We start from the raw sequence: 26,365 nt of genomic DNA, 5'->3' as shown, positions 1-26,365 counted from the left end.
CCAGCCCATCCTATTTCCTACTTCAGTTCATTCCCTAGCTAGGGACAGATCATTCAAAAAGGGAATGTGAGTGGCAGACTTATCCTGCTGTCCACAGAGAACTTCTGTTACAGGTAAGACAACATGCAAGATACTCCTTGCTTTCAAAATTAAACTCACCCACTCCCCAGCCTTCTTAGATAAATATCTTATCCCCTATGCCACTTCACGGGCCTTAAGATCTACTAACCAGAATTGACTAACTATTCCCCCAGTTAAGGAGCTCTTCTATATTCGCGATACTATATTTTCTGCTACAGCCCCAGCGCTCTGGAACGCTCTCCCATCCGAGATTCGACTTGAAGAATCCCTCGATAAATTTAACAGCAAACTTAAAACATTTTTATTCAGGGATGCATATCATATATGAGATAGGATCATATCCCCTGCCAACTCCACTTAAGTTCAGTGATAAATGAGAACCGCTTTTAAAAAGTGACACCCCCCTTCCTTTTTTTTCCTCTCCCTCTCTTTCCTTCCTCTTAAATTTTACTTTTATTTGATGTATGTTTCATTGCCCCAACCCCAGTACCTCTCGTACCAAATTTGTCTGTTTCATCAGTCACTTATGTTATATTTATGAAATGTCCCCCTTTCTTTTAAAATTGTACCTTAATTTTAGTATTGTAAACCAACCAGATACTTGCTGATGGTCAGTATATCAAATCTATGATAAACTTGGAAACTTGATAATTTTGTTTGCTCCTAGGACAAGCGGAATGTGTCGGCCACATGTAGGTGACTCCTGAGCCAAGGGGCAAAAGTGGAGCTAAGTGCCTCGGTGATTTTGATTCACACAACCCTTGAAGTGCTGACTAGTATGGTCTGGTCCATCTCAATGATTCAGGAGTAAACTACAACTACAGTAGACTGCACTCGTTAAGAAAGTGAACCAAACAGGTTTGTTGTTGGACCAACGATGTATGCAGCCTAAACAGGGTCTGTAGAACAGATGTCAAACTTGAGGGCCCAAGAGACCAATTACGTTGGCAGGAACCACAGTCTAGTTTTTCTGGTTCTGTCCATTGCCTGAAATATAGACCATTGTGCAGCTCTGTCTCTGGGTGACTGAGGTTTGTATATGTGGTAAAAGAGCTTAGCCTTGCAGGCTTTCTGGATGCGTTAAGTTCTGAGGGAGGAGGCGATGGGATGAGTTAAGAGAAAACTGACCCGGTAGAGCAGGGGTTGGGACCCTCTCATCCGGTATGCTGCTTCCACCCATGATTCAGTGGGGCTAGGCAGAAGTGCCTGGCAGAATATGACAAGTAGTGAGATGCGGTGCTATTGACCCTCCCCCCCCAACAAGGAAGGACAATGATCCTGTTGTGTTGTTGGTGGGGGAATGAAATCAGAAGTCACATTTGCCCTCCCCATGCCACTGTATGAATAGGATGAAGCACAGATTCTTCTTGCCGTGTGATGTAGGCTGGCATCAGAGTACAAAGGCTTGAATTGATGCTGGCTAAGTATGAGGGCTCTGTGGCAGAGTGGATGTTGATAAAGGTAGTTTAAGGTCAGTGTGGGTGGATACTGTGAAGCTAGTATGCCCAGGTATCAAAGCAGCTTGTGCCGATCTCTGCAGAAAAATCAGAGGTAGAGGGGGATACAACAGTATTCAACTGTATAGTAATCCAGGTGCAAGATGAAGCAATGGAATCTGCAATAAGTTTAAGCCCAGACAGCCACCTCTTACTTGGGGGGATAGGCCAGCTCTTGCCCCTCTCACCCTGATACACTACTGGAGTGACAGGTACGCAAATCTCTCTCATGCATATTCATTAGGGATATCTTGAAAACCTGACTGGCTGGGGGTCCCCCAGGACAGGTTTGGGAACCACTGCTCTAGGGCATCAATAGACACACTTTGGTACTGCATTTTTCAAGGTTGTAGATGATAATTCATTACAAATTAGTCCTTCATTAGATTGTGTGTGTATGTTACTGGTGGGTTAAGGAGGTGTGTGTGTGTGAGACTGATGGGGTAGGGAGGAGAGCAGTCAGACCTGTGTGGCTCCATGTTGAGGCTGGTCTCAGCTGGAAGTGACCTGGTTCCCCTTGTGATGATGAGGTTGGTTGGAGAACACTGATAGCCTCAGTGCTGTTGCCCGTGAGTTTACTCAGTGCCAGTAGTGGTGGTTAGAGCTGGGAGCCTCTGCACTGTTAGTAGGAGGGGCCAGTAAGCTCAGCGCCACTGCTCAGTGGTCAGGGCTGGGAGCCTCTGCCTTGATGGTGGGTACGGACCATTGACAATGTGGCGGTCGGGGAGTGCAAGCCAGTAGTCCCCCATAAGGGGTAGCGCCTGGAAGTCTGTTGGATATTGGGTTCTGTTCAGGAAGAGTGAAGTGGCAGCTGAGTAGTTATGGAAGTGTGGCAGTCCGAAGCTAAGCTACAAGAAAGTGCAGTACCTGGGACCTCATAAAGCCCTCAACACTGGGTGTTGAGGAGGAAACTCTCATTGTCAATGTACCTTGCTAGCTGCACTGATGTAGGTGGGCATGCTGAGGGCAGTAGTCAAGACTGGGAGTCTCAGCAATGTTGATGTGTGGGGCTGGCATTCTCAGCACTAAGGGCACGTTGCTTCAGTAGTAAATTGAGGATAGTGTAATGGTACATGCTGGGAGTCCAGTCCTGTCTGGAAGAGTAGAGCAAAATGGTGACTGGGAGGCGCCAGAAGTAGAAGGCTCAAAGCTGAGGTTGAGAGTGGAAAAAAACCTTATTGTTGGGCGGGAACTCTCTGCGTCGACATAATACTAGGTTAACTCACTCCACCCTTACCCTGAAGACTTTGTGCACAGCACATAGAAACATAGAAACATAGAAGATGATGGCAGATAAGTGCCATAGCCCATCAGGTCTGCCCACTCTACTGACCCACCCCCAAGTCTACTATCCAGTGGCTCTGAGGTGTTTGGTTTGGGCTTGTTTGTTTTTTGAAGACCACATGTTCTTCCTGCAAGGAGAACTGGGAACATAATGCAGATTTCTGTCGCCTTTCTCTAAAATATTGTAGTTCTACCCTTTTTCCTTCTGTTTCTGTATGTCTGTCCTCAGAATTTGTCTTTGTACGTATTATTATGTGTTTTTGTTACCTCTGTTTTTTAATATATGAAATTCGCTTTGAAATATTATTTTAAGCATTTGCATCATATTTTAATAAACTTGAAACTTGAACTGGGAGACGCAACGCTCCTACACCCATCCACTGTTGATTTTGGCCTGATGTCCTCCTGCAGCAGCTTGAGAGAGAAAACATGAGGTGCAAGGCCATCACACCCATCCTCTCTTCTGATTTGGGTCCAGTATCCTGCTGCTGTGGCCTGAGAGGGGAACATGGAGGTGCAAGGCTATCACACCTAGCCTCTCTTGATTTTAGCCCGATGTGAAGATCCGTCCTCAGTGGATAGGTATGCTTGATTTGGTTAGGCTGTAAGAAGAGAATAAGTAGGAGATAGAGAGTATGATAAGCAGGTAACAAGCACTTTCTTTATGTGAAATGGAGGAGAGCAACTGGAAGGGTGGATAGAATAGACTGAGGCAGGAAGTTTCAAGTTTATTAAAATAATTTTTAGACCGCTTATTCGAGTTTCTAAGCAGTTGATAGTGTAAAATTACATAAAAACGAGTTATAAAATAACAATAAAACACGAAATGGGGGATACAGACTAACAGATCGCTTTGATCAAAAACATACGAAATGAAACAATAGGATAGTGGGAGAGAACTACAATTGATATAGGAAAGGAAAAACATTAAAGGATAAAACAATAGGTTAGGATAGAAATGACAATTTTTTTTTTAAACTTTGCCCTTAATAGGACAGTTATTAACCAAAGGCGTCTTGGAACAAAAATGTCTTTAGTTTTGATTTAAATTGTTTTATATCGGATTCATAGCGCAGGTGGTTAGGCAGCGGGAGCAGTGACCACAAAGTTATTGGAACGCAGTGTATTTTTCAATTTTAAAGAGGGTATGACTAAAAGATTCTGAGAAGTTGAGCGGAGAGATCTTGATGTATTATGCGGAATTAGAAGTCTGTTAATAAAATCCGGTTGATTATTTATTTTTGTTGTAAATGTTAAAAGTAAAATTTTATAGCTAATTCTATGTTCCACTGGTAACCAGTGAGCATTGAACAGAAGGGGAGAGACGTGATCGTATTTTTTTGCGCCGCAGATGATCTTGATAGCCGTATTTTGCACGATTTGAAGGGGGATGTTTGGCTTGCCTAGCTACTGCGCATACTCAAATGGATAAAAAAAAAATCTCTCTGAGCTATTGGAGAGCATTTCAGTCCAATGAAACATCTATATGTGGCTGATGCATTCTATTTGTCCTAGGAAAAATCAGAATTACATGGCATAGGTGCAAACTAGGACCAGTTAAGCTTGTTTTTGGTGACCCAGAGCCATCCCCAATCAGATAGAGAGTAAACGGGGATGGGACTTAACACACTGCTTTTTCTGGGTGGTTTACATGGGGCAATGAAGTGTTAAGTGACATGCCCAGAGTCACAAAGAGCTGCAGTGGGAATCAAACTCATAACCTCAGGTTGCTGAGGTAGCTGCTCTAACCAGCATACCACTCCTCCACTATGGTATAGGAAAGGACAAAAAGAGCCAAAGTGAAGCTCAGGCAGAACCTCTCATGACTTTACTAACTCTTTGATGAAAAAAAAAAGTACAGCGTCAGCATCTATGAGACAAACTTGGTTATTCATATTACATAGGATTTTTTGGACCCCAGTTCGTTCGAATAAGGTAGATAGTTCTAAGTCTAATAGATGATGGCATTGTCATATTGATCGAGGGACCTTGGATCATCTGTTGTATTATTGTCCAATGCTACTTAATTTCTGGAAGTCAATTTGGGGACAAATAAATATTATTCTTGAGTCATCAAGCCCGTTAACCTACGAAGCCATAATTTGTGGTACAATATTGCATATTAAGCCTTCTTTAGATAGATATAAAAGCCGGCTCTTCTTGATTATGACCGGAATAGCCATCCAGATGATTACACGTAACTGGAAGAGTTACGACAGACTGAATTACACATTTTGGTGGGCAAATATTTGCTCCACATATAAATATGAGAGAATGAATGCGGAGTGCTTGGGGGTCTAGTATGATATTCAATAAGGTGTGGAGCCTATTGATTGCATATGTTGAATTGCAATGAATGTCAGATATCTCCCTTTTTATAGATTCCTTACACATCCAAGGGGGGGTGGGGTGGGGGGAGGGGAAGATATTTGGGATTGCTATAGATATTCATTTATAATATTGTAATAATATATGCATATGCAGTGTAATAGTTATGTGGGGAAGGGAGAGAGAAAAGGATTGGTAATGTATTAATTTTGTGTATTTTAAGTCCGTTATGTATAATGCTCATGTTTAATATAGTTGTATTGCACTGTCAAAATTTGAAAATCAATAAAGAATTAAACCAAAAAAAAAAATAATAGGGACACTGAACACTCTCTTCCTGCTTCCCAAATTTTAAAATAAATGGATGTTTTCTATAGCTTATTACAGTGATCCTTAACGTGGTCCTTGAGGATTTTATTTCCTTATTTATACTTGCCTTTTCAGTAATAGTACAAGGCGAGCAACTGTGTGAATCTTCCTCTCCACACTTTTACTAAAGTATGGTAAAAAAAAAAAAAAAAAGCGGCTTTAGCATTAGAGAATGACACAGGGACAAATTTGTCCCCGTCCCCTCAGGAATTCAATTTCCCATTCCTGTCCCAGTGAGTTTTGTCACTGTCCCTGTCCCCTTCATGTAAGCTCTGCCTTAACCGCACAAGCCTCGAACACTTAAGATTTTAAAGTGTTTGAGGCTTGTGCAGATGAGGACAGAGCTTGCAGGAATGGGGCAGGGGCAGGAAAAAAACTCACAGGGACGGGATGGGGAAATAATTCCCTGCGGGGATGGGAAAAATTTGTTCATGTGTCATTCTCTACTTAGCATGGCCTTGCTCGGATTTTTCCCATGCGAGAAGGACATTTTTACCACTGCCAATTTTTTTTTTTTTTTTTGTATAAATGGCCATGTGCTGTTACCATTAGCAGCTGGCCATTAAAATATATTAGCACGTGTGCACTTACTGACATCTCTTTTGTATTTATTTATTTAGATTTTTATCCCGTCCTCCCAGTAGCTCAGAACGGTTTACAAGTAAACATTCACAATGGAGTGAATTGGACATACAAGATTATACAGTAGATTTAAATACTTGGACATACGAGACTGTGCAGCAGTGTAAATATAGGGACTATACAGCAAATTAAGAACAGTTCTGGTCGCCGTACCTCAAGAAGGACATGGAGGTACTTGAGAGGGTCCAGAGAAGAGCAACTAAGCTAATAAAGGGCATGGAGGACCTCTCATATACTGACAGACTGAAAAGGCTAGGGCTTTTCTTCCTGGAAAAGCGGAGACTTAGAGGAGACATGATAGAAACCTTCAAGATCATGAAGGGCATAGAAAAAATAGACAGGGACAGATTTTTCAAATTAAGGGGATCAACAAGTACAAGGGGGCACTCAGAGAAATTGAAAGGGGAGAAGTTTAGAACAAACGCTAGGAAGTTCTTTTTCACACAGAGGGTGGTGGATACATGGAACGCACTACCGGAGGATGTGATAAACAGGAGCACGCTACAGGGGTTCAAAGAAGCTTTGGATAGGTACTTGGAAGACAAAGGAATTGAGGGGTACAGATAAGAGTAGAGGTAGATTATAGGGATGGGATTAGAGGTAAATTAATCAGGGATCACTGTTCAGGCACTAGGCCTGATGGGCTGCCGCAGGAGCGGACCGCTGGGCAGGATGGACCTCTGGTCTGACTCAGCGGGGGCAACTTCTTATGTTCTTATGTTCTTAAATATAAGTAGTTTAGTTTAGATACAAGTTATTTGAGTATAGGCTGAGAGTGGACTATACAGAAATTTTTGGCAGAAGATTAGAATGGAGAAAGAAGGGTAGAGATGGGGTTTAAGGGGTTGGCTGTAGACTGAGGGTGACCTTTAGTTGAAGAGGAGGGTCTTTACCATTTTCCGGAATGTCGTTAGTGAGTTCTGTAGTCTGAGTTGAGGGGGGAGTTGGCAGTAGGCAGTAAGGGCTCACGCACTATTCCTGCACTAACCAATAGTGTATGGTAATGTAGATACACTAACTGATTCATACAGAAATGCCCACTCTCCGCCCTTGACAAGCCTCCTCCAACAAGAATATATTTAAAATTCAGAGTATGCATATTAGTATGCGCCAATTTTATCTCAGGATGTCTGAGTGTGTCATACAGAAGGCCATTTTACACTGTGGTTAGCGTGCAGTAGCACTGACTACAGCTTAATAAAGGGTCCATTTTATTTGTACATGAAGCAGTGGAGGGCTAAGTAACTTACCGTTACTTAATGTACAACTTAGACTGTTAAGCCTTCCTGGACAGGGAAATATGTACAGTACCTGAATGTAACTTGCCTTATCCTATTACTGAGAAAGCGTGTTAAATCCAAGAGCTATATAAGTGTTTATCAAATTTTTTTTGTGGCTGTGACCCAATGATTGCAGCCAAATAATGTGACCCCTCAGGAGGTTCAGAGTAATAAGAACATAACCACACACCAGCTTCAAACTTATAATTCATAGGATTCCATCTTCAGACCTCAGCCGGTGCCACTGAAATAAACCAACTTATATAAGCAGACTAGTCACTAAACTCATCATCAGTCACTTAAACATGTGTCATTTGCCTTAAATAGATTTGAATTTATTTTAAACTTACCCCCTCTTCTATTAAATTGCGCTAGCAGTGTTTGGTGCAGAGAGCCGCGCTGAATGGACCGCGCTTTTCCCGACGCTCAAAGGAACTCTATGAGCGTCAGGAGTAGCACAGGCCATTCAGCGCAGCTCCCCACGCTAGAAAAGTGCTAGCGCAGTTTAATAGAAGAGACCCTTGGTATTCAAATACTCATCTGTCTTTTAATTAGATGAATGGCCAGGGATTTAGTTCCAACATAGATTTCGCCAAAACTTTGTCAAGGAACACCCCTTCCTTTCCTTCTCTTTCACTACTGCCATTTAGGTGATGTCCAAAGCTAGCCCTTGAGAACCACCACCAATCTATTTTTTTTTTTTTTTTTGGTTAAGCACAATGGATATACAGTGGTGCCTCACACAACGAACTTAATTGGTTCCAGGAGCAAGTTTGTTATGCGAAAAGTTCGTTATGTGAAACGCGTTTTCCCATAACAATACATGTTAAAAAAAATAATTCGTTCTGTAGCATAAAATATGCTAAGATGACATAAAAAAAGATAAATTTATCTTGTTAGAGCTGGTGTTAGACACAACTGGGGACTGCAAAGTCCAGGCAGAGGCTTACGGCTCTCTTTGACCAGGGGGGACAGTTGCCCTAGTTGCACTACCCTAACCCTATTCCTGCTACGTGTGACTGTGGTATTCTGTTAGCATGATATTTCTGTGTAGCATTCTATAATAATTTGGCTTATTCAATTTTCTTGATAGTAGAGGGGATATATGTGAAGGGGAGGGGAGACAGGGGTTTTGTTGATCCTTGCTGTGTATTATAATCACCCCCCACATACTCCCCAGTACCTTTTTAATCATCCCCCCTCGGTACCTTTTTTAATTCCTCCCATCTTTCCCAGCCAGTGGCGTACAGGCCAGAAGCGCAGAGATCAGGAGCAATTCCTCTGCACGCCTGTGTGGGCCCATGCCGATCTCCGAATGGCTGCTGTTAGTTCTTGTGAGTCCCGCGAGAGCTGACTGCAGCCATTCAGAGATCAGCGCAGGCCCAGGCAGTAGCACAGAAGGCTTGCTCTTGATCTCTGCGCTTCTGGCTGGGAAATTTGCTAGACCACCAGTTACGAGTGAGCGGGTGAGATTAAAGTTGCAGCAGTGGTGGCTTTTTTAAAAAAATATGTGGCGGCGGGGGGAGGTTTAAAAATATGCGGTGGCGGCAGAGGCTTAAAAATATGCAGCAGCGGCGGCAGGGGGGTTTAAAATATGTAGCGCCACTGCACAGGGAGCCAGGCGGAGAGAGGGCAGTTAAGCGCAGTGCCTGCGCGGAAGGATGCAGCTCGGGCGACTTCGTTGTGTGAAACGAAGTTCGTTGTAGGAAGCAAGACATGAAGTTCGTTGTGCGCAGCATTCGCTGTGCGAGGCGTTCGTTATGCGAGGCACCACTGTACATTGCATACTCATGTGGACTAAAAGAAACACATGAATTTCCACATCTTGCTTACCCTAAAAACCAGACCAGTTAGCAGCTGCCAAGGGCCAGGACTGAATTCCCATTCGTGCTTTCTCTCTCTCTCTCTCTCTCTCTCTCAACCAGTTTTCCCTTTTTAATTCAATGTCAGCTTCAGAGGATCAGACTGGATATAAAGCAAACACCTTGCCCAGGGATCAGGAAGCCAAGGAGCTTCTTGATTGACCACAACAGTGAATCACAATGGTCTTGGTCTCTAGGAGATGCCCTCTTTTGTAGTCAGTCAGTGGAACGCTTTTTTTGTTTGGAGGGCCCAAAAGTTCTGCCCAAGACCCCACCCCAGACCCCCTCAAACTCCACCTCAAACCTTAACCAAATAATACTACTATTAATTGTAAATGCCATTTCTTCCATTCATTTTTCATATACACACAATTACATTACATTAGAGATTTCTATTCCGTCATTACTTTACGGTTCAAGGTGGATTACAAAAGAGTTATAAACGGTGGGTTACAATGGAAGATCATTGGTCATTTCTAGAGAAGGTAAAGAGTAGAGCAGGTAGTATCTGTGTGGCAAGAAGAAGGAGGGAGGAAGGAAGGTATTTGTGATGTTAGGACTGTTTCAGGAATTTCTTGAAGAGTATAGTTTTTATTTTATTTCTGAACATTTGTAGTCTGCGGTTATCAGTACATAGGAGATCTGGTCTCTAGTTTTGCTGCTTAGGTGGCTAGGAGGCCATCGTATAGTTTTTTCCATTTAACTTCTTTGATTGGTGGGGGGGTTTCTACGTCTAGTTGAGGTAGTTTGGATGAGGAGGTTGTTCAGGTAGGTTGGGCTGTCTCCAATTAAGGTTTTAAATAGCATACAGTAGAATTTGAATAGTATTCTTTCTTGGATTGGTAGGCAGTGTGAGTTGATGTATGCTTCTGTAACATGGTCGTGTTTCCTCAGTGAGTAGACGAGTCTCAGAGCTGTATTTTGGATTGTTTGTAGCAGTGGCGTACCAAGAGGGGGCGGGGGGAGTCCGCCCCGGGTGCAGCCTTAGGGGGGTGCACAGCTAGTCAGGTCCGGAAAATTCCTGGGCTGCAACAGCAACGGTACTCAGCGGTATCAGCGATGGCACTCTGCGGCATTGGCACCCTCCAGCACTCAGCAGCATCGGCACCCCCCCCCCCCCGCGACAGCACTCAAGTTCGGCCTCCTTCTCCTTGCATCAACAGAACTTCAGATTGGCAACAGGTGCTCAGTCAAAAGCTTCCCCTGACTCAGCTTCCTGTTTCCACCCAGGCAGTTCAGTCAGAGGGAACAGTTTGACTGAGCACCTGATGCCGATCTGAAGTTCTGTTGATGCCGGGAGGAGGCCGAACTTGAGTGCTGTCGCAGGAGGGGGGAGGGGGGCTTGCCGATCTTGTTGCCAAAATCGGAAAGGTGAGGAAGGGAGAAAGATGGGCCTGTGGTGGATGGAGAGATTGAGAGAAGGGGACAGACGATGGAAGTGGGGGGAAAGAGAGAGAAGGGGCAAATGATGGAAGTGGAGAGAAAGGGGAAAGAGAAGAGGGCTGATTATGGAAGTGGGGGGAAAGAGAGAGAAGGGGCAGATGATGGAAGTGGGGAGAAGGGGCAGATGATGGAAGTGGGGATAGAGAAGAGGGAAGATGATGGAAATGGAGAGAACGGAGAGGAGAGAAGATGCAGATGATGGAAGTGGGGGGAAAAAGAGAGAAGGGGCAGATGATGGAAGTGGGGAGAGAGAAGACGGCAGATGATAGAAGTGGGGATAAGGGAGAGCAAATGCTGAATGGAAGTGGAGAAAGAGAACACATACTGGATGGAAGGAGGGATAAAGAAAAAGGACATATGCTGGATGGGGGAAGAAGATAGAGTTAGTGAGATAGTGGAGGGGTGAAGGAAAGGGGTGGCATGCTGTGGGTAGACATAGTGAAAAGAGGGAATTTGATAACTGTATAGTAAGAACAAATTTAATTTAGACGGACGCAGAAATTAAAGAAGACCAGAGAAGGAAAGGGAAGAGAGAGAGAGGAGAGAGAGATGCCAGAGAACGGGGAAGGAGACAGAGATATCAGATCTGAGCGGAGGAAATGAGAAGAGAGAGATGCTAAAAACCACAGGGGGAGGGAAAGAGAGATGAAAGGAGAAAGATGCCAGACCATGAGGGAACAGAGGGAAGATGATAGATGCCAGACCAAAGGGGGGAGGAGTCTAGAGGAGAGATGGCAGGGGGAGACAGAGAGTTTCTGGAAGGGGCAGACAGTGGATGGAATGGGCAGATGCTGGATTGAAGAGAAAGGGCAGACACTGGAAGGAAAAGAGTGAAGAGAAAATAAAAGCAGAAACCAGAGACAACAAAAGGTAGAAAAAAATCTTTTTATTTCTATTTTGTCATTAGAATATATCAGATTTGAAATATGTATCCTGCTAGAAACATAACTGGGGACTGCAAAGCCCAGGCAGTGCTTCTTTAGCTTCCAGCTAGCGTAGGGCTCTATCGGACCAGGGAGCATTCCCCTAACACTATTCCTGTCATGTGTGACTGCAGTATTCTGTTAGCATGATATTTCTGTGTAGCATTCTATAATAATTTGGCTTTTTCAGTTTTCTTGATAGTAGAGGGGATATATGTGAAGGGGAGGGGAGACAGGGGTTTTGTTGGGCCTTGCTCTTTATATTTAGAAAATGACAATTGTACAGAATATTGTTTCTTTTTATACTTTAATAAAATATGTTCAATATAAAATCATAACTGAGACTTATGCGGATGGGATCAGATGGTTTGCTGGGACTGAACTTGCGGAGACGGGGCGGAAATGTGTTTTTTAAATTTCATTCTTAGTAGTTTGCCGGTCCACAAAATAATTCTTTTATTTCTGCTGGTCCACGGGTGTAAAAAGGTTGAAAAACAATGCTCTAGAGCAGAGTCGGCAGCTGCGCTGAGGTGCAGGAAAGTCCCCCGATGACTCGTCTGCCGGCTTTGCTCCGGAAGAAGTAAGAGAATTTGGGGTTTTAATGGTATGGGCCTAATTATGTGAATAGGTGGGGAGGGAGATGAAAGGGATGGGTAAAGAAGCCATGGTTCTTTGAAGCAGCAATGCAAACAGCTTTGATTCATTATGTAGAAAGGATGATTTAACAAGTCAATAAAGTAAATACATTTGAATTAAGATGGTGGTCAGTGCTGTAGTCCTAAAATTACCCTTGCTTTCTGAGCTGTGGATGGCACTCCTTGAACTCCCTTGGGAAGGCCTGGAGTGGGAGTGGCTGGTTTTTGTAGCATGACTGCTCACTGCATCATTATTCACATGTTTATGGTGCATTGTTGTCCTGGAAATGCTGCCAGTTTCAGTGTAATTTTTGCTTCATGACCACTGCTGCTTTAGGGCTCATTGACAAAAAGTCCTGACCATTCAGCTGCCTGCATTTATTTTTTTTTTGTTGTTGTTATGCTGCAGGGAGGTTAACTGAGCAGCTCAGCTTGTACTTTGCCGAATCAACGTCTCAGAGGTGGATGGATGCAAAGTAACCCAGGCTTTTTTCCCAGTGTTGTTTAACTGCACACCGCACATAGCAGGGATAACTGGTGTAAATCGTCCCAGAACTATTCTTCACAGGAATTCATGTTAGCGAGAAATGTTTCAGACGCACTCATTGATTTAATTGCTTAATATTATCGTGAGCATTTATTTACATGTTTCTTTAAATGATTAGTATTTTTATTTATAAACAGCCAGTTCCCTCCTGTGCCCCCCACTTCCCACCCCATCGAATCTTGCCACAGTTAATACGGTCTAGACTTTTTGGGGAGTTTTACTAGCAACATATTTAATAACCATGACAACAATTCAGGAATTGTACAGCAGACGCCCCTCCCCGTCTGAGGACTGCAGGCACCACAGTGTCTCCTTTGGAAAACCCCTAAACGTACAGTTTCTCGGTCTAATGAGAGTCGACCGAATGCTGACAAGATTTTTACTTAAACGGGGTGGGGTGGGGGGAACTTTATAATATTTATTTCAAATGCCATCTTCTGAAATACTCTTGCAGTAAAATGGGAGGGGAAAATAATAAAAGAAATGGTTTAGAATTTCTTGAGAGATTTAGAGAGACAAAGGCTGGTGTGCTGGAGTAGCTGCAGGGAGCTGAGCGGCTGCTTTTGTGCGGATTTTTCAGAGGTGAATTCAGATGGCTGGAAGATAGATGGGTGCCAGATGCAGTCTGACAGAGATTCAGGCAGCTGCTCCTAGCCTAGGTTTCATTAGCTTGCAAGCTCACCAGCAGCAGAACCCCAGTGAGGCCCCAGCTGTTGATACCAGGACGAATGCAACAATACCGTATTCAAGAAGGCCTCCCCAGCAAATCTGGAGGTGTATAAGAGCATACATACAGGAATAAATCCCTGTAGGACAGAGCCAAACTTTTTCCTACCACTCCTCCCCCCCCTCACTTTCCAATCCATTTCTTGCACTGGGCTAGTGGGCTGGAATCTTTTTTGCAGCCTAGCAGAAATGCCATAGGGTGGCTCCAGAAATTTGCCATTTGTATAACTCAGGAAAAAATTTTGCAGAATTGATCCCTGCATGATTTCATCCCATGATTAAGACTTACAGGGTTTGATGCAGAAAGCTGATGGCTGAGCGTAAGGCTTCTAATGCAAAAGTTTTCTGCCAGGATGCAGTCATGTGTGAGCATGCAGATTACTGCCACATTAAAAAGCATGCGCTGTCAGAAAAAAGCAGTGTCTGCTATGGTAGTAAACTGCACCTCATTGCTGAAGTACCCCCTCCCCCCAGTAGTGTTAGGCTCATGCTTTGACAGGAAGGGGGACATAAAAAAGGCCATCAGTTTTGCATCCACCCCTGCCCCCAACACTACAAATATTTCCAAAAGCCCTGGTGGTCTAGGGGCCACTTCCTACCCAATCTAATCTGACACGGAAAGAAATGCTCTGGTATAATCTAGTGGCTCCCCTCTTGAGTCCCACTCAGTATTGCCAGATATTTTTTATAATCCTGCCCAATTATCTTGAAAAAGCAGCCCAAGAACAGCCCAATGTACGAGGGGGAGCTGAAAAGCTATGACACCAATAACGCTTTACAACATTCATTCCTATTTATTTAATTTCTCAAAACTCACATATTTCAATCACTAAATTGAAAATAAAATAATTTTTCCTACCTTTGTTTTCTGGTGATTATATTTTTCTAATCATCTTTTCCCAGTCTCTGGTTGCCCTTCCTTCTGTCTGTGCTCTTAACTCAGTTTCAAGGGCCTCCGCCTCATAATGTTTTGACTATATTGAAGTTTCCATTTCTATGTAACATTATCATGTGCTATAGTTCCACTGTCATTTTTTGAAATTTTATGATTTATTACATTTATATGTTGATAAGGTAAATTTTCCACTTTAACCAAATGTTATTGATTCAAATATGTCTTTAATTCCACCTTCCCCCTTTTCTTGAATTTTTGAAGTTCGCTCCATTTTAAAGTTTTTATATGTTTTTAACATCATATACCTTTTTAATTATCTTTTGATATTATTTATTAGCATTCTTACTCTTGCTTGTCTTTGTCGTATAACCACACACCTTTGGCATGTACCTCTTACAGATTCTTCTTCACCAATTATTACCATAGCATTCAATTTCCTAATCTAATCTAAATCTTAAGTTTATATACCGCATCATCTCCATGAGAATGGAGCTCGACACGGTTTACAAGAACTTAAAATAGTGGGTAGAGAAGAAGAAAAAGGATTACATGAACTTATGTGTAGAAGGGGGGAGAGAAAGGAGGGAAGGATAGAGCTACAATTTGCTGAAAAGCCAGGTTTTCAGTTGTTTGTGGAATAACTGAAGGAAGCTCAGGTTCCGCAGCGGGGTGGTGAGGTCGTTCCAAAGACCTGTGATTTTGAAGAGAAGGGATTTTCCCAGTTTGCCTGAATAGTGGATGCCGCGTGGAGAGGGGAAGGCTAGTTTAAGCTTTTGGGCAGTTCTGGAGGAGTCGGGACTGGAGGAGTTGAAAGACAGTGGGATAAGAGGAGGCAGGATTCCGTGAATGATCTTGAAAGCCAGGCAGGAACATTTGAAATGGATTCTGGAGATTATTGGGAGCCAATGAAGTTTGGCAAGGAGTGGGGAGGCATGGTCAGACTTGCGTTTTGAGAAGATCAGTTTGGCTGCAGTATTCTGGATTAGCTGGAGTCTTAGAATACTTTTTTTTGATAGATTTAAGTAGATGGCATTGCAGTAATCTAGTTTGGAGAGGATGATGGATTGGACAAGGATGGCAAAGTGTTGTTGGCTGAAGTAGGATCTAGCTTTCCTCAGCATGTGAAGGCTGAAAAAGCATGATTTCCTATCAGTATTTCACATTTCACTGTTTTTCTATTCTGCTACTTTATTGAGGAACAATGGTAAACAATTCACTTACACTTTATAAGACCCCTGAAGAAGGTGGTTAAGTCAAAACACAGACCCTGTTGGGTCCGTAACACCTATTGTGGATTCCTTTGTTTGGAACTGTTGACTGCATCATTTTCTTGACTGAATAAACCTGAATCACGAACATCTACTCCCACAGTATTTTTTTCTTGTTGGTTTTATCATTTTACTGTGGGACTGTTGGGTTTATCTTTGGTGTTTGTTGAGGGCCTTCTTATCCATTTGCTGTTTTTCTCTCCTTCACTTTCTGCCCTACATCTATTTTTACACAACAAAATAAATTGACTTCTATTAGAAACTGTCTGGGGAGAGTGATCAATTATGTATATAAGGTGCTCAGAGATATGAAACTCCAAAGGGAAGGCTTAAAAGCCACCCTGCAATAGGAGTTCACCTTCCAGTCATTGCATCCTCTTATATCGTTGATCACTCTCTGAGACTGGGTGTTAGATTACATAGGCCATATGATTTGTAGTCACTCAAAAATACTGAGAAAAATGTTTTCTCTTCGTATATCAAAATATAAAGTGCAAAAATCACTGAGTTAGTTAGATGTAATACACTATTCACGTGGCTTTTAAATATACTTTGAGGGGTCCCACTATATCTTTTAACTTTTAACTTTCAACTTCCTTCCATTTGTCTGCTTCCTTCCCTAATCTACCGGTATCTACTTTTCCATATCTTCCCTTCCCAACTGTCCATGTACACTATCTCCTTCCTTTCTCTGTCCTTCCCCTACATCCATGTGTGCCAACTCCTCCCTCTTTCTTCTCCCTTTTTCTATATTTTGTGGCATAGGCAATTAAGAAAAAACAATTTTGCTACATAGTGTGTGGGGGGAGGGGGATTTGCTACTGTGTAAATTAGCTATTAGTGGCTGTATTTGACTGTTGTATGCTGTATTGTTTTTATATTATAGAATGGTTAACTTTGGTCTGTTGTTTTTCTCTTTGCTAAACCTCAAAAAATGATGTTAAAAAGGTATGGATAAGTTCCTAAAAGTCCATAACCCATTATTAAGGTCGAAATGTGGTAAATCCAGTAGCTATTCCTGGGATAAGCAGCATAAAATCTGTTTTTACACTTTTGGGATTTTGCCAGGTACTGGTGACTTGGATTGGTAGCCTTGGGTAAAGTACAAATATATATTAAAAAAGGGGCAGATGAGATGTCAAGCGAACCAGCAAGCTTCAGTCTATAAAAAAAAAACTTTGTTGTAAAGGTCCCAACATGGCCTTCATCACAAAACTCAATCCATCCTGGATAGTCCAAAAAAATATCTACCATGCATTGTTGTTATAAAAGGTAATCCACAACAGGATGAATATATATCACTTCAAAGAGCCGAGAGCCTGAAAAACTGAATGCCATTAAAGGCTGGTTTTGCAAAGCTGTAAAATGTCCATTAAAGGCTGGTTTTGCAAAGCTAAAGCCCTGCCACTGGTGATTTAAGTGGGCTACATAGTGCACATTGGCTATCCTTATAAATAAATATAATAATGTAAAAATAATGTATAAAATAAAAAATGACCCAACAAGGGCTGTATTTTGGCAAAATAAAGGGCTCCTTTTGCTAAGGTGCGCTAGGGCTTTAACGCGTGGAATAGCGCGTGCTACATTGTCCCGTGCGCTAGACCTTAATGCCAGCATTGAGCTGGTGTTAGTTCTAGAAGCGTAGCGTGCGGTAATTTCCTGCGGGCGCTAAAAACGCTAACGCACCTTAGTAAAAGGAGCCCAAAATGTCTTCCACAGGGGTCTTATAGGGTCCTTGGCTGTCTTAAATATAAAAACATAAAAGTCACAAAAAATCCAAATAGAAAGAAGCAGCTACAAAGAAGCAGCACAGCTCACAAGACTCCTAGCATTTCTCCCCCCTCTCTCCTATCCCTTCCATCCAGCATCTCCCCTCTACCTCTTTTCTATCCAGTGTCACCTCTTTTTCTCCTCATCCTTCCATCCAGCATCTTCTCCCTGTGCCTTTTCTATCAAGTATGTCACCTTTTTCTCTCCTCTTTCTTTCCTCATCCTTAAGAACATACGAATTGCCATACTGGGACAGACCGAAGGTCCATCAAGCTCAATATCCTGATTCCAACAGTGACCAACCCAGGTCCCAAGTACCTGGCAGAAACCCAAAGAGTAGCAACATTCTAGAGCTGAGATTGTGATGTCATAATGCCACATTCCACCAGTGCCTAAGAGCCAACCTCATCAGTGATGTCACAATGGCTTGATTGTTTCCAACAGTGGCCAACTCAGGTCCCAAATACCTAGCTAGATCCCAAGTAGCAAAACAGATTCTATGCTGCTTATCCTAGGAATAAACAGTGGATTTTCCCAAGCCATCTCAATAATGGCCTATGAACTTCTCTTTTAAGAAATTATCCAAATCTAAAAGCTGATTTCACCACATTTTTAGGAAATTATCCAAACCTTTTGTAAACTCTAGTAACAAATTCTGGATTTTAATTACACGTTGTTTGAAGAAATATTTTCTCTGGTTTGTTTTAAATCTACTTCTTAGTAGCTTCATCGCATGTCCCCTACTCCTAGTATTTTTGGAAAAAGTGAACAAGAGATTTACATCCACCCTTTCCACTCCACTCATTATTTTATAGTCCTCTATCATATCACCCCTGAGCCATCTCTTCTCCAAGCTAAAGAGTCCTAGCCAATTTAGCCTCTCCTCATAGGGAAGTTGACCTATCACTTATCATTTTTGTCACCCTTCTCTGTACCTTTTCTAATTCCACTATATCTTTTTTGAAATACGGCAACCAGAACTGCACACAGTATTCAAGGTGTGGCCATATCATAGAGCGATACAAAGGCATTATAACATTTTCATCTTTGTTCTCCATTTCTTTCCTGATAATTACCAACTAATATCCTCCCTTTATGCACAAGCTCTCCCTCTATAGAATAACACATTAATCAATTCTTAGAACCTTTCCTATCATACATACTCTGATTCCTATATAAACATTTTCCACACTATCCAATAAACTTCTTATGACATTATTAGGTAACTTCCAACCTGTAAACCGTATATACTGATATTCTCCACTATATTCTCTTATCACTTGATTCCCTGATATGTAATTTTCATAATTGAATCCTCTACCACACCATGTAATGTACATGAATCACTGTTATGTAATTTATCTAGATAATCTTTATTACGCAATTCTTTTGGTAATGTCCAAATCTCCTATAATTTGTATTCCGCCTTGAACAATATATAATGTATAATGTATTCAAAATTAATTTTCCTATGAACTGTTTTCCTACCTTCTTCTACTCTATGTTTATAACCTAACTAATTTATTTTTCTCAAGTACTTTAGCAAGAATGTGAGCCTTTGGGACAGTCAGGGAACTCTAAGTACTCTCTCTTCATCTTAATTAATCTTACTTATTGCATTTCTTCTGTTTCTACTGTAAACCGCTTAGAACTTCACGGTACAGCGGTATATAAGAAATAAAATTATTATTATTATTATTATAATTCTTAACATTCTATGTGCTTTCTTAGCCACTACCACACATTGAGCTGAGGGTTTCAATGTATCCTCAGCAATAACACTTAGATCCTTTTCCTGGATAGTGACTCCTAACACAGAACCTAGCATCACATAGCTATAGTTCAGGTCTCTCTTTCCCACATACATCACTTTGCACTTGCTCACATTGAACGTCATTTGTTATTTTAATGCCCAGTCTTCCAGTCTCACAAAGTCCTCGTGCAATTTTTCACAATCTTGCGATTTAACAACTTTGTGTCATCTGCGAATTTAATTATCTCACCTGTATTTCCAATCTCTATATCATTGATATATATGTTGAAAAGCAGCGGTCCCAGCACAGACCCCTTCGGAACCCCACTACTTACCCTTCTCCATTGAGAATATTGACCATTTAAATCAGTGGTCTCAAACTCAAACCCTTTGCAGGGACATATTTTGGATTTGTAGGTACTCGGAGGGCCTCAGAAAACATAGTTAATGTTTTATTAAAGAAATGATAATTTTGCATGAGGTAAAGCTCTTAATAGTTTATAAATCTTTCCTTTTGGCTAAGTCTTAATAATAATATTGGCATTTATAGCTAAAGAGACACATGATCAAGAAACTGTTTTATTTTACTTTTGCGATTATGATAAACATATGGAGGGCCTCAAAATAGTACCTGGCAGGCCGCATGTGGCCCCCGGGCCGCGGGTTTGAGACCACTGATTTAAATACACTCTCTGTTTTCAACCAGTTCTCAGTCCATAAAAGGACATTACCTCCTATCCTATGATTTGCTGATTTCCTCAGAAGTCTTTCATGAGGTACTTTGTCAAATGCCTTTTGAAAATCCAAATATATAATATCAACCAGTTCACCTTTATTTACATATTCATTCACCCCTTCAAAGAAATGCAGTCGATTGGTGAGGCAAGATTTCCCTTGACTAAAACCATCCATTTAGTGAATCCTGCCCTAAGTGACTTGCCCAGGGTCACAAGGAGCAGTGTGGGGTTTGAATTCACAACCTCAGGGTGCTGAGCTGTAGCTCTAACCACTATGCCACACTATTCGTGATAACCAATTTGAGTTGAAAAAGTTGCATGTGTACCTTGCACATTTAAATATTGCAGAAATAATGTGTCCCAATCCCCATTCCATATCAAAAGTACGTCATCTGTAAATCTTTTCCAACTAATAATCTGACTTACATAAGGTGAATTATATACAGATCTTGCTCAAATTCTGCCTTACTACTGTAGCACCCATAGTTACTCCAAGTATTTGTAAGAAATATCTGATTAAAATAATTGTTTTTTTAAATCACAAATCCTGCCATATCACTTAATAACTTTATTTGCTGATGCAACAAATCCATCTGATTCAAAGCAATATTTATAATGCCTAATGCTTTCTCCTGAGTAATATTGGTACTGTATATAAAGCATTGGCATCCGATGTTGCCAAAATGATGGAATCTTGATTCAAATCAATCAAATTGTCCAAACTTTGTATAAGATGAGTAACATAACATAATATAACATGGTATCTGTATACCGCAATACCTTTCAGATCTATGCGGTTAAACAATAAGTGTAATCCCTCATGTATGAACGCTGCTGTTTCATCAAAGGTTGTAAATGATAGTCCAAATACTGAGATAGTGACTCGAATGGTGAATTCTTACAAGACACTGTTGAACGCCCGGGGTGGGGGTGGGGGGTTAACCAAGGATTTATGAATTTTTGGAATGAAATATATATATATATATGTATATATTTCATTCTCAAAATTCATAAATCCTTGGTTAACCCCCCCCCCCCACCCCCACCCCGGGCGTTCAACAGTGTCTTGTAAGAATTCACCATTCGAGTCACTATCTCAGTATTTGGACTATCATTTACAACCTTTGATGAAACAGCAGCGTTCATACATGAGGGATTACACTTATTGTTTAACTGCATAGATCTGAAAGGTATTGCGGAATGAAGGGAAATGTGTGTGGCGCTGAGGTTTGAGCTACAGCCTTAACACCCTGAGGTTGTGGGTTCAAATCCCTCACTGCTCCTTGTGACTCTGGGCAAGTCACTTAATCCCCTCATTGTCCCAGGTATACTAGATAGAGTTTGAGCCCACAGAGACAGATAAGGAAATATGATAAAGTACCTGAATGTAAACCACTTCGGATATAAGTGATATATAAATAATTAAATTAAATACTTAAACTATTTGGGGGAAATTTTATAAAAGGCATCTAAATAAATAGGCATCTAAAGTTTAGTACCTAACATATGCTGAGTTTTATTAAATGGTGGTAGAGGTTTCTACCACAAGCCAGCGAGTTAAATGCTCCAACACTCACAGAATTCCTATAAGCATCAGAGCATTTACCTTGCCGGCCAGCAGTAGAAACCTCTACCACCAATTAGTAAAAGGAGCCCTTAATTAGTAAATTGGCTTCAATTATGAGTTTAAGAACTGGGACAGACCAAAGGTCTATCAAGCCCAGTATCCTATTTCCAACAGTGGCCAATCCAGGTCCCAAGTTCCTAGCTAGATCCCAAGTAGTACAACAGATTTTATGCTGCTTATCCTAGGAATAGGCAGTGGATTTCCCCCGTCATTTCAATAATGGCCTATGGACTTCTCTTTTAGGAAATTATCCAAATCTAAAAGCTGATTTCACCACATTCTCCAGAAACGAAGTCCAGAGTTTAATTGCACGTTGTGTGAAGAAATATTTTCTTCAATCTGTTTTAAATCTACTACTTAGTGACTTTATTGCATGCCCTCCTAGTCCTAGTATTTTTGACAATAGTAAACAAGCGATTCGCATCTACTCTTTCCACTCCACTCAGTATTTTATAGACCACGTTCATATCACCCCTGAGCCATCTCTTCTCCCAGATGAAGAGCCCTAGCTGCTTTAGCCTTTCCTCATAGGGAAGTTGTCCCATCTTTTTTTATCATTTTCATCGCCCTTCTCTGTACCTTTTCTAATTCCGCTATATCTTTTTTGCACACAGTTTTTGAGGTGTGGCTGTACCATAGAGCAATACAAGAGCATTGTAATATTTTCATCTTTGCTTTCCATTCCTTTCCTGATAATTCCTAACATTTTTTCCAGTGCAATAGGTGAGACATTCTAGACAGCTGGGTTATTTCCCCATACTCACATGCAGCAGAAGGAATCCACTACAGATTTTTCACTCTGCCTCTGGTGTACTTCACTGTGCAGTTTAGCGCCCTCTACAGATTTTCCTTCTGCACGCATGACTGCAGTTGTGTGTGTTCTGCTCTCCCCATTTTATTATTTTAAATTCGATGTAGGCAGGATGCTGCAGAAAGAACACTTCTGGGGCAGGCTGATGGCGGGAAGCTGGCTTCATTGCGCTGTTGGCTGCTTGAAGATTTTAAATTTCAGCGGCGGGGAGTGGTAGGTGGGGGGAGTCAGGAGATCCATTCTTCTGATTGTCAATTTTTGAAGAGGCCATGGCCCCTGTGGGGTCCCCCTCCCTGTTCTGACGCCTATGCTAATAACAGTTTCTTTACTGTGAAACTTCCTAAAACTAGATTGAAAAATATTAAAATTAAAATAAAATTTTCTAACACAGCACTTAACTTTTCTATCCCACTATAGACCTCCATTTCACCAGTGACTTCTTCAGGGGGTGAAAAAAAGTATGACACAGAAAATTGCAATATGCATTGCGAGTCACTGCACAAATGCATTGTTCTGCAAAAAAATGTGTAAGAAACTTAAAATGCCTTTCATAAACAAAATAAACTCAACATGGAACAATATATGATAGGCTCACTCAAAAAAATAAAAATGAAAACCAACCCTTGGCAACTGACAATTAATTTTGGTAGGTTAGCGCTGAGTTAAAAACAACTAACTAAATTTTCTCTGATCATACCTCAAAAAAGAACAGATGAGAAAGCTCCCTTCAAAAATCCAGGAAAGTAATATTTCAGACCAGAAGCTGTGTTTTCAAAGTAAAAATTCCGACTTCTGAAAAATGATCACTTGTGTGGTAATGATTCCTATTAATTCTGTTCCTAAGGGAAGATGTAAAAGCTGTCCGACAACTACATTCAATTCTTCATTCTCTGGGTTCTCTTATTTAATAATTTCCCAGCATTTGCATCCTCCCTCAGGCAGGTAGGAGGATGAGTCGAAGGTGGGGGAACTGTGCTTTGTCGAAACTTCACTTCATGCATTCTAAGAGGCAGAAGGTGCTGAATGTAATTCACACAGATATTGAGCTGCATACAGGGTAGATCTGTCACTTTTTGCATGACTAGCTCACTATGAATCACATCCATTTTCAGCCGAGTGTCATCAACACATGTAGGCTGAAATATCACAGAAACCTAAAGCATTGTTTCAAATGGAAGCTGACCTGCTAAAATTGGGTTTCAGTGCATTATTTAAGCTGAAAGCTAGCAAACTCTGCTGATTGACCTTTCTTCTTTCCCTGTTTCATCATAGTGAGGATAGGGAAAGGGAATGGGGGACTTACATTCAAAGCAGTGGGCACTGGAGGATTAGGTGACTTGCCCAGGGTCACAAAGAGCAGAGTCAGGATTTGATCTCACAACCTCTGAGTGTAGGGGCAGCAGCTCAACCAATGAGCCACAGCCCTTCCCCTATAGAATTCCCTTCCCCTATAGAATTTATTACATGTGACTATATGTGAAAGCTCAATTGGATCAAAGTCATAATATGGTATATGACGAGATGATCCCCTTTCCCTGTTTCTGCAAGTCTGAGGTAACCCTGGCATTCTATCAGAAATCTGTTTGAGTGGCATTACCGTAGTTAAGTGAGCAGACTCTAAATGTCAGAACCTAATCCAGATTACAGTTCTATGTGTGGTGTCAGCAGAGAATTCACCTGAGTCAGATGTACCCATAAAGTTTAATGATTAACCTCAGTTCTGCTTTTATGCTAGTTTTCTTTCTGCGGGAATACCCTGGCTTTTTTTTGTTATGACAGAGCAGTATTTACAGCTCCCAGGTCAAGGCCAAGACCAAGACAGAGGAGCTATGTGCTTAGGATAATGTACTTGCCAAGAACCAACACTTCCCAATTGCCTTCTGCAGGAATTGTGATTTTAATCCTTAAAGATGGTAAAGCAATTCCCTGAAGACAAGCAGGGCAGTTGAATCCTCACCCATGGGTGACTTACCATACCATACCATATTGTTTCTTATACCCCGCAAATGTCAACTTCATCTAAAAGAGCCCCTGCTGGAAATTGTTTTCAGCATATTTTCCAGACCTTTTCAGAAAGTCTCACTGCGCACGTGTGCCTCTTCCCACTTGCCACTCGTTTTCCACAGAACCATTCTGATGTCTTTTGTGTTGCAATAGCCTCAACACTTATATTCGGCAAAATTCTAGAACAAATCTACCTTGTATATAAATCATGTTGCTATCATACGATCTTTTGTCCTGAGCTAAAATAGATTCTGACATCTCAAAATTACTGACCAAAACAACAGACATAAAAGAGTTCCGCAAAGAAATAAAAACATTACTGTTCAAAAAATATCTCCCATCACTCTAACCGCCACCCAATGGCCTCCCAATCAACGACTTCGGAAATACCCACCTATATTATCTTTTTATCTGCGATCTAGAATGTACTGTAATTCTGCTACACTACACCCGATTCAACCGATCGAGTTAACATGTATTACCTCTGTTAAATGCATTATCTTCCGTTATATGTACTATCTTCTGTAACAAGTATTATCTTCTGTGAAATTGTAGTTCATATCTCACTACTGTTCCTGTAACTTACTCTTATCCTGAAATGTAACTCTACTGGAATATTCCAGATATTTCTATATTGTAATCCGCCTAGAACCGCAAGGCACAGGCGGAATAGAAATCCCTAATGTAATGTAATGTAATGTAATAGGCTGCCCTAGTTAAATTTTTCAGTTCTTTACATATTTTCTTTATTTTTTTTTCTCATCAGCTCATTTTGAGGCTGTTTTAGGCCTTGAGCTCCCTTATTTGATATATGCTGTGGCTATTTTTCCAGACAATATGTTCAAGAAGATCCCCAGCAGCTTTAGAAACTGTTCCCAGTTCAATAGGATCATATCTGTTATGAATACTCCTGGTTGGTGTCTGCAATGTCTGGGACCCAACCATAATCCCTCTTATCTATCTGTGTTTCCAGATGTCCTAAAGAGGGATTCATGGGAGAGAAAAGAAGAAAGAAAAGCTTTTTGGCAGAGACAAGACCAGTCCTTTGACATCTGCATCAGAAACATCAGACTCAATGGACCCCAGAGCTGCATCAAATGCAGGGGATGCATCATTATCAAGAGTGTCTCAATCACCCTTGACACTGAGCATCAGTAGAGGCCACCAGTAATGGTTATCATCCATTTCTCATCTGAAGGATTTGCCTTTGACTTCATCAGTGTCAAGGAAGCATGATGTCAGTAGTCTGGTAAAAGCTGGGATGCCTCAACATTGTCCCTCTTTGAAGTATGGCACTGAGGCATCAAGTTCACCAGTGTCCTCCAAGCGTTCTTGACGTGAGGACCACTCATTTTCCATGGCATCAGAGAGGGGTGCAATAGCTTCCATGGATCTGAGACCCCAGATTAAAAGTAATTCAGGAGGATGTGGCCATTCCTATGCCCATCCCTTTGTCAATGGCAGACTTCACACAATAACTTGTGAAGAAGTTTAAAGAGAGGTTGGAGTGCTTCTTTACTTACAGCAGTACTGCAACTTCAACCTCATTGATTCTGAGAACAGGGGCAGTCCAACAAACTCTTGAGACTCATGCACAATCTGAAGAAGACCCTTCAACCTTGAGGTCTAGAAAGGGTTCTAAGCCCTCCTGCCCATATTTTAAGGGAGGTGGAGGTGGGGGTGGGGGGTCGTCGTGGCAGGAGGGGTTGGGCTCCCTTCTGCCTGTATCGATTTGGGGGGTAGGGGGGTCATTGTGGGCAGGAGGGGTTGGGATCCCTCTTGCCCGTATCGGTTTGGGGGGGTCATCATGGGAAGGAGGGGTTGGGCTCCCTCCTGCTCATATTGTTCGATGGGGGTGGATTGCGGCATGAGAGATTGGGCATC

At 41.7% G+C, this 26,365-nt stretch overlaps 2 long non-coding RNA genes across 3 annotated transcripts in view; one reads left to right on the top strand and one right to left on the bottom strand.

The window, feature by feature from the left end:
- Positions 1-17: 17 nt before the first annotated feature.
- Positions 18-26,129, top strand: LOC117358252. Its single transcript, XR_004538980.1, has 3 exons — positions 18-113; positions 749-939; positions 25,455-26,129. It is a non-coding gene; the product is annotated as an uncharacterized LOC117358252 (long non-coding RNA).
- LOC117358251 overlaps positions 25,190-26,365 on the bottom strand; it is a 64,619-nt gene continuing 63,443 nt past the window's right edge. For both annotated transcript variants that reach the window (XR_004538977.1, XR_004538979.1), the window contains exon 7: positions 25,190-25,459. This is a non-coding gene — a long non-coding RNA (uncharacterized LOC117358251). The remainder of the gene's footprint in view (positions 25,460-26,365) is intronic.

The sequence above is a fragment of the Geotrypetes seraphini genome, chromosome 3 (genome assembly GCF_902459505.1).
Source record: "Geotrypetes seraphini chromosome 3, aGeoSer1.1, whole genome shotgun sequence".
NCBI classification, from domain to species: Eukaryota; Metazoa; Chordata; class Amphibia; order Gymnophiona; family Dermophiidae; genus Geotrypetes; species Geotrypetes seraphini.
Note: the sequence above shows the minus strand (reverse complement) of the source record. Positions and strands in the feature narration are given on the sequence as shown.